At 31.1% G+C, this 8,803-nt stretch overlaps 1 protein-coding gene across 4 annotated transcripts in view; it reads right to left on the bottom strand.

Annotated features, from left to right (window-relative positions):
- LOC108736572 (glycogen phosphorylase-like) overlaps window positions 1–8,803 on the bottom strand; it is a 25,811-nt gene that overhangs the window by 9,263 nt on the left and 7,745 nt on the right. The gene's annotated exons all lie outside the window — the stretch shown is intronic.

The raw sequence follows: 8,803 nt of genomic DNA on the forward strand, positions 1-8,803 counted from the left end.
ACTAGTATATATTTATATATATACTAGACATATAACATCTATATATATAATATAGAAATTATAAGCGGTGGTATGGGAATGAACAAAATGCAGAGCAATGGGGGTAGAAAAAAAACAAGAATGGGCTAATTCCTGTCACCACACTCGAACCTCCAGCTCAGGAAACCTTGCTAAAACTCATTTCTTGCAAATGCAAAAAAGGATGTCAGAAAGCTTGTGGATGCAGAAAGGCTGGGTTAAAGAGTTTTATTATATGCACGAATTGTAGCGGTACCTGTGGTAACTCGCAAGTTCCATCACCAGATAGTGATGATGAAGAATTGTAGGTAATTGCCTCTAGTTTATTTTGTATATAACTGTTTTTATCGTAAAATGAGTCGGAAAGGAGATATTGTCAAAAAACTGCTTTTTGGCGCCATTTTTCCAATATGGCGGCGCGAGCGGCAAAAATACGAGGTGGCAAAGTCGAAATTCGGAAAGAGCGCATCAAAATCTATAAAATTACCAATTTTCAAAACTCCCGGAAAACTTTCCAGGTAACCACTATTTTTCGAACCAAATGATTGTACTTACTGCACTAGAGAGACTAAGATTGAACGTCAAAAAATAAGGTTGACTTTGCACCCAAAAAGAAAAAACATTGTACTTGTACAGAAAATAAATTTCATAAATTTTACTATTTTTATTCGATAACGCATTAAAATAAAAATTTAGGATTAGTCACAGGTCAGTCTCTTCAAAATAGCAGACGATATGACACCAAATTTATATATGGCATAACATGATACCGAGAAACCCATTTAAAATCCTACGTGCTATTTTATAAATATCACGATGCAATGCATGTCGTATGGATCATCAAGTGACACTTGATAATTTAAAGTGACCCGCTGGAATTCCTAAAATAAAATTTAATATATAAAAATAAATTATAAAACAAACATTTCACTTTGAAAGTAAATATTTCCTTCAAATCGCTCAACCGAAACGGGTCTCACATCAAAAAAGCCGACGATTGTAAACATATAGAAAAAAATGCGATATGCAATAACGTCCTGTCAATTCCAGAATGTCACATAGAAAATTATGAAAACTAATTATCTCACAGTACACCTACTGTACACCTATTATTACATAAGTATTACATGCATTATCAAATGCACCACGCATCTTGCTGTGCAAGCCACTGAGAAGACATAAAAAACCTTTTCTTCACTCAATATGTATTAATCACGTTTGTAACTTCTTTTAGAGTAGATACGTTAAATTCTTGTAATTAATACTAATAAATATTTAAAAAGTCGAGTTTGTCCATCGAAAAGTTAATTGGCGCAGTCAATAGGATTGCCTAAATTGTGTTGGGTCAAAAATATTAGAACAATTTTCGTTTTTACGATTAATCGGCAACGGAACATCGGTAATCCAAGTGTCGGAGATCGGTTTCGGAGTGGTTACTTAAAAATCAAGAAACCCAGTCAATCGTAGATCAGAAACAATCCTTCTATATGACAAAAGGAAGAATATCGTCTTTTTCTGCGAAGACCAAAACTGAAAATCATTCGGACTACATAGCTAGACCAATTTGCTGAGCCCTTATAGTTACATAAGCGGAATGGACAAAGTCGTACTACTAATGTAAGTACAATTCGATGTCATTGGAAAATCTTTTTGAAAATTTATCTTTAGAACCTTCAGTTGACTCTGACGTTAACTCCTCAAACGAGTCCCTTAATTTAAGTGAAAACTCCCAAAATAACGTGAATCAGATAATCAAAGATTAATTCTATTGTACAAACCAAAGTGTCCCTTTTTAAAACCGAATATTTAAGTTAAGTTTCGACATTCAATAGCAACCCAAATTATTCAAATAGATATTTAATAACTTATGAAACAGTTTTATAATACCACTAACCCTAAGAGTTTCCAAAATATATTTGTAATTCATTCTTTGATAGGTAAGTTAACAGGAAATGCTGCAGTAATAGTAAATATTCACTGTGTTGATACGTGGGACCAACTAAAAGCAACTTCATGTAGGCATTTTGCGGATCAACGCGATGAAATTTGTTTAAACAGAGATTCAATTTTACTCAAGCAATTACTCAACGAAAAACCACATCAATTTTACGATAAATGCAAAAATCCTCAAACGCGATTTATATAATAAGTTAGCATTAAAAATGTTTTTAGCAGGATTAAGAGAACCATTAGAAACTACTATAAGAAGTATGCGTCCTGGTAATTAAAACACAGCGATTCAATTTATATCAGAGGAAGAAAATATAGGTTATTTCCAAAATATGATGACTAAACCATATGTGAAATAAAATACACCGCCCTCTAAACCATTTTTCCAAACACAAAATTATGTTAATCAATTTCCTATGACTAATTAATCAATTTCCTATGACTAATTCTGTTTTCTCGAATCGTCCAATTTTCTAAATCGCCCTATGTAACCTCAAATAATTTTTTCAATCGCTCATTACAACCACGAAGTAATTCCCTGCTTAGACCATTTCAATTAAATACAAATAACTTTAAAAATCATTTTAGAAATCCTCAAATATTTAAACAGCCCTCTCCTAATTTCAATATCCTTAGGCAAAACCAAAATTTTTCTATTTCGATCTAGCCAAAATAAATCCTTACCAGCGCCTACTCCTATGAGCGGAATATCTATAAATAAAACGAATCAATTTAAGTCATTTACATTCCAATAAAAACCTTAACAGAAGAATTTTGTCTTTGAAGAGCTTTTTCATACTGAAGTAGACAGTATGAATAACGATGCAGAAATTGAATCGGAAAATCAAGAAAATGATAACAGTCAAAAATTTTCATATGACAGTAGTGAACAATATTATGAAGATGACTCAAATTTTCACACGGACCCCCTGTACAACGAACAGACGTAATACCCTTATATTATATCTTTCAACAATACTAATTCTAGCGAATTACCGTACATAATATTTCCAGAAAACAATATCAAATTTCCAGTTGATTCAGGATCCACTAAATCGTTCATAGACCCAAACCTAACATACAAATTATATTTGAATTGTTACAGAACCCATTTTTCGTTTCCACCGTTTTTCAAAAATCAGCACTTAAATACAGTGCAATGATATCTGTTTCAAAAATTTCTAGGTTTTAAATTTACCTAGAAGTGCTAAATTGAAATTTTATTTGTTTAAATTTCATAACATTTTTAATGGACTAATAGGGTTAGATAATCTAAAATTATTACAGGCAAATTTAGATTTTAACAAAAGAATTAATTTTGTTAACTCCTTATTCAGAAGTTAAACTTCGCTTTTATAATACAAATAGCAATCCACTCAACAGGTAATTAAAATAAAAACTAATGTACCAAACGGCGAAATTATAATACCGCATCAAAAAATCTATAATTGTGAAATACCTGAATGTTTAACAATAGCAAAAAATAGTAAAGCTCTGACAACCATTTTAAATAAAATTAACGTTAAATTCAGTAACGAGATTTTCCAGAACCAATAACTGCCGAAAAAAATTAATTGGAAACAAATATAAGAGTTTGGTTTTAATAATTTTGACGACTCTTCTAAACCAATCTTTCCAAAATTCGTACTGATCATTTAAATTCCGAAGAAGAGTATCATATAAAAAATTTATGGAAGGAATTTGCGGATATATTTTACCGAGAGAACATGCTTTTAACATTTACCAATCAGATTAAACATAGAATAAGAACTACCGACTACCAATTTACACGAAATCATATAGGTACTGTAAAGACTACTAGAAATCATTATCGTTTGAACAAGCAAACATTCATAGCACCCTCGTGTATATACATATATATCCCCTGGTTCTTCTTTTAGTCAGTAAGATCAGATGTAAGAGCTATAACGTTTATTATTAGCCTAATAAACATTCTTCTATTACGATTTAAAGTGAATACTTTTATTTACTGGTCGTTCTATAGAAATTGCTTTGCTAAATAATTAAATTTGTATAAACAGTGAATTAGACTGAACGGGTAGTGCAACCAAGTTTTTACATTATTTAATATTAGTTTAAAGTCGTGTGTCGATTCATACGAAAAACCAAAAAAATCGAGGTACGTCCGAAACAAAATTAAATCCTACATTTCGAGACGTAAAAATTGGCGCAGTGAGTAGGATTTGTTCAAGATCTTCAGAGGCAAATCAATCCTTTCCAATCATTTCATTGGACACAAGAGGACTCCGAGAAATTGCCCTCATTTTTTCTTTCTCATGTCACTGATAACCTGGATGATCGCGGGGTAAGTAGTTTTTTTTCATAATTGCTAAATAAGTCAAATTTTATTATTCCCTGTCTCCATCTCCTCTATAAAATTAGTAGGCTTTAGATTAGGTAGATAATAAAAAAAATGGTAACAGAACAAAATGAAAATTCAGTTTCTGACTCAATGTTTAGGATTTTGATAGACCAAATTCCTGAATTCGATGGTGGTGATAATGGTGTCCCATTATCGCGCTTTAAAACATCTTTCGATTTTACATTTGAGCGTTGTAGTGAAAATCAAAAAGAAATTCTTGAAAGGATAGCGTTCTCTAAAATTACCGGGAAAGCTAGAAAATTAATTTCAAATAGAGCTACTGAAACTCATGAAGCACTGGTAGAATTATTGGATAGTTCTTATGATACTGAAAGTCTTTTAAACATTTAATTTGGGACCTTTATATGGTAGCATTAAATTCGGCATTCGAAAGAATTGCTGTTAGTGCCTTTTTACGCAAACTCCCTGCAGAAATAGGTAACACTTTAGTGAATAAAGAATATAAAACACTAGAAAGTATATTTAATGATGCCAAAGAAGAAGAAAAAATTGTTAAAGTGCGTGAATTAGATTCACAGCGTTTTAAATCCAGCAGAAATACCAATGATAAGTATAAAGACTCAACTTCTAAATTTAAATTTAATAATAAAGTTCGTTTTGAATAAAAACAATCTTCTTCAAAAGGTTCTTATCAGGAACCTAGCAGTGACTAAAAATCTATTATTTGCCATTACTGTAACAAAACGGGTCACTTGAAAGAAAATTGTTATAAATTGCAAAAACCTAAACATATTAAAGTAATTGAAAATACAAATTCAGGTTCCGATTCGGAAGCTGACTTACAGAACAATCAAAACGAAAATTCTTTAAACTCATTTCGGGATTCGAACGACGAGGCCACCGAATCCGATTAAAATCAAGCCCTTCCAGTATTTTTAAAATTAATCAGGCTAGTGACAATAATTTACCCATAGTTAAATGTAAATTGTTCAAAAGAAAATTAAAATTACTCATAGATACAGGCGCTAGCATAAATGTTTTAAAATTTTGGGACTCATTACCACAAATTAATAAAGATGATAGTTTAAATAAGTATTAATGGTTTAAATGGACAACCTTTTTCGACATTAGGAAGCATAAAAACAAGCATTGATTCATTTCCGATAACATTCCATGTATTAGAATCAACAAACCTAAATGTTGACGGTATAATTGGTACGGAATTTTTTCAAAATAATAATGTTTCAATAGACTATGGAAACAGGATATTAAAATTTCCTAATGATATGAAAGTTAAATTTAAAGCTAATGATAATACTAAAATTTTGTATATGTTTATTTAGAACCAAGATGTGAACAAATTGTTAAATTTAAAGTAAATTTAAATCCAGATAAAGAGTACATTTNATGATGATTCACGAATTAACAAAATTTTAACGGATCTCCAAGAATCAAATAAAAAGGTATTATCATTTGTTGACGAATCAATGATAGCAAACAAATACTCGAAGTAGAAACACTCGATCTAGAGTCCTTTGTTTCGTATGAAGTAAATACTATTAGTCATGTCAACACAATTAATAAACAAGATAATTCCGACCGAATCTGCAAACTATTAGAACAAATACGTTGTGATCACATGTCTACAGAAGAAAAGGAATCAATAATAAGTCTAATTAAGAAATACAATGATATTTTTTATCTCGAGGGTGACATTTTCTCTTGTTCAAATATTTTAAAACATAAAATTATAACTACCGATGAAATTCCCATTACAGCAAAAAATTACCGATACCCTCAAATACATAAACAAGAAGTAGATAAACAAATTAAAGACTTATTAACTAAAAAAGTTATTAGACCCTCCTTTTCTCCCTGGTCAAGTCCATTATGGATAGTGCCAAAAAAGAAGGATGCTTCCGGGAAAATCAAATGGCGAATGGTCATAGACTACAGGAAGTTAAATGAAAAAACAATTTCTGACAAATATCCTCTACCAAATATTGAGGAAATATTGGATTCCCTCGGACACGCGATATATTTCACGGCTCTAGACCTTACATCTGGTTTTCACCAACTATCGGTTGATGAAAAATCGATTCCAAAAACCGCTTTTTCGGCAAACGGTTCTCTTTTCGAATTTGTTAGGATGCCCTTCGGATTGAAAAACGCCCCCAGTTCGTTTCAAAGGGCGATGAATATGGTCTTGAATGGCCTAACACACACACAATGCATGGTCAATTTTGATGACATCATTGTCTACGGCAACTCGCTTAAAGAACACAATGATAAACTTAAATTAGTATTCGATAGGTTGCGTGAACATAAACTTAGGATCCAACTGGATAAATCAGAGTTTTTAAAAAAAGAGACTAATTTTTTAGGTTATATTATATCTGCAGACGGAATCAAACCAAACCCTGATAAAATTCAATGTATTCAAAATTTTCCAGTACCTTAAACCCCTAAACAAATTAAATTTCAGGTTATTATCGAAAATTTATCCCCAATTTTGCAAAGTTAGCTAAACCACTAACTAAACTACTTAAACAGAACGAAAAATTCGAATGGAGTAATGAATGTCAAAATTCTTTTCATAAACTAAAAGTGTTTAATTAACCCTCCTATACTTCAGTACCCCAAATTCGACGAACCTTTCATTTTAACTACTTTAACTGTAGGTAAAGACCTTCCTGTGGCATACGCCTCCAGAACCTTAAACCCAGCAGAAACTAGGTACAGTACCATCGAGAGGGAAGTTCTCGCCATTGTGTGGGGTGTTAAGCACTTCCGACCATATTTATATGGCAATAAGTTTACCATAGTGACCGACCATTTACCTATACCAATTCTTTTGGACACTAACAAAGAAACCATTGATAATGAATTCGAAATAATATGTTCTTTAAATACTAACTACACGTATGTTTTTTTAAAAATAGGACTGTGGACGAATTTCGAAAAAAACTATCTAGTCTTTTTTCTCTTTTTACTCAAGAAACTATTTTATTTGTAGAAAATGACCCAGAAAATTATAATATTATTAATAGAGCTATACATTGTAATAATGAAGGAAAAATGATGAATGGATTAGAAAGGGTAGGAGAGTGGGGTTAGAGTGCTGGAGTAATGTTAAATGATAAAAAAAAAACAGTTATTATGATGTTAAAAGGGAGATTAAGTGGAANTTTTTTTAAAAATAGGACTGTGGACGAATTTCGAGAAAATTTATCTAGTCTTTTTTCTCTTTTTACTCAAGAAACTATTTTATTTGTAGAAAATGACCCAGAAAATTATAATATTATTAATAGAGCTATACATTGTAATAACGTTCAAAATAAAATTTTCATTACCAATTCTTTTCCTGATATTGTAAATGATCAAATTAAATACAGGTTGATTGAGCAATATCATTCTAGCCCCACTTCTGGACATAAAGGAATTAACGAAACGTTTTTTAAGATTAACGACAAATATCAATGGCCCAATTTAAAAAATTATATCATCGATTTTATAAATGCTTGCGAATTTTGTAAGAAAAACAAAATCGATAGACAAAATAGAACATTGCCTATGCAAATCACCCAAACCCCCGAACAGATATTAGACAGAATTGACATTGAAGTTTGCACAATTAAATTAAAAATAAAAGAAACTGTGTTGTTCTCCAGGATCAGTTATTTAAATTTATTCAAATTTATCCATCCGAAAATTCTATTACGGGTGAATTCGTACAATCAGCACTTTACAAATAAGCTTCTGGTTTCTCTTTTCCTAAAAGGATCCTTTCTGATTCTGGCACTGAATTCGTTAATCAAACAATTGAAAAATTCAGTAACACTCTTACTATTAAATGGACAAAGTCATCTATATACCACCCCAAATCGAACGGTGCTATAGAAAGAGCGTGTTGCATCTCATGCAATAAACATTGTATTAGTTTATTATTCATAGAAATTTTTGTACAAATTTGAATTCTATTACCGGCGTAAGAAAGGCATTTTTGTTTATGATGTTTAAACAGCTATTCGATTCTATATTATTTATTTGTGAAGTACCGTCTTTGTATCCTTTGTTAGTCACGTTTCATGGTTATTGGTGTACTTTCCAAATTTTATTTTTCCGAAATATTTATAGAAGTACCTGGATAAGGGTAATAACCTTGTTGCTAGCGGAACCGTTTTTGCATCCCCAAACAATGCTCGCTACGCCCAGTTAGGAAACTAGTATAAGTATATTTAAGGGTCGAAAAACAGATATTCATAGGCATTCATTATCATCATTCCTAAACATAACTTTTACACATTACAATTGAGATTCTCAGAGCTACCTAGTTAATTATAATTGTTATATGTATAAATTAAGTGTTAAGTGTTAATAATTAAATATTTTACAAAACTATCGTCTTTTACAACTTTTTTGAACTGGTTACTCGCTATTAATTTGGCGTTTAACGTGAGGATACCAGAAAGTATTCTTTCATCATATATT

The sequence above is a fragment of the Agrilus planipennis genome, unplaced genomic scaffold (genome assembly GCF_000699045.2).
Source record: "Agrilus planipennis isolate EAB-ADULT unplaced genomic scaffold, Apla_2.0 scaffold108, whole genome shotgun sequence".
NCBI classification, from domain to species: Eukaryota; Metazoa; Arthropoda; class Insecta; order Coleoptera; family Buprestidae; genus Agrilus; species Agrilus planipennis.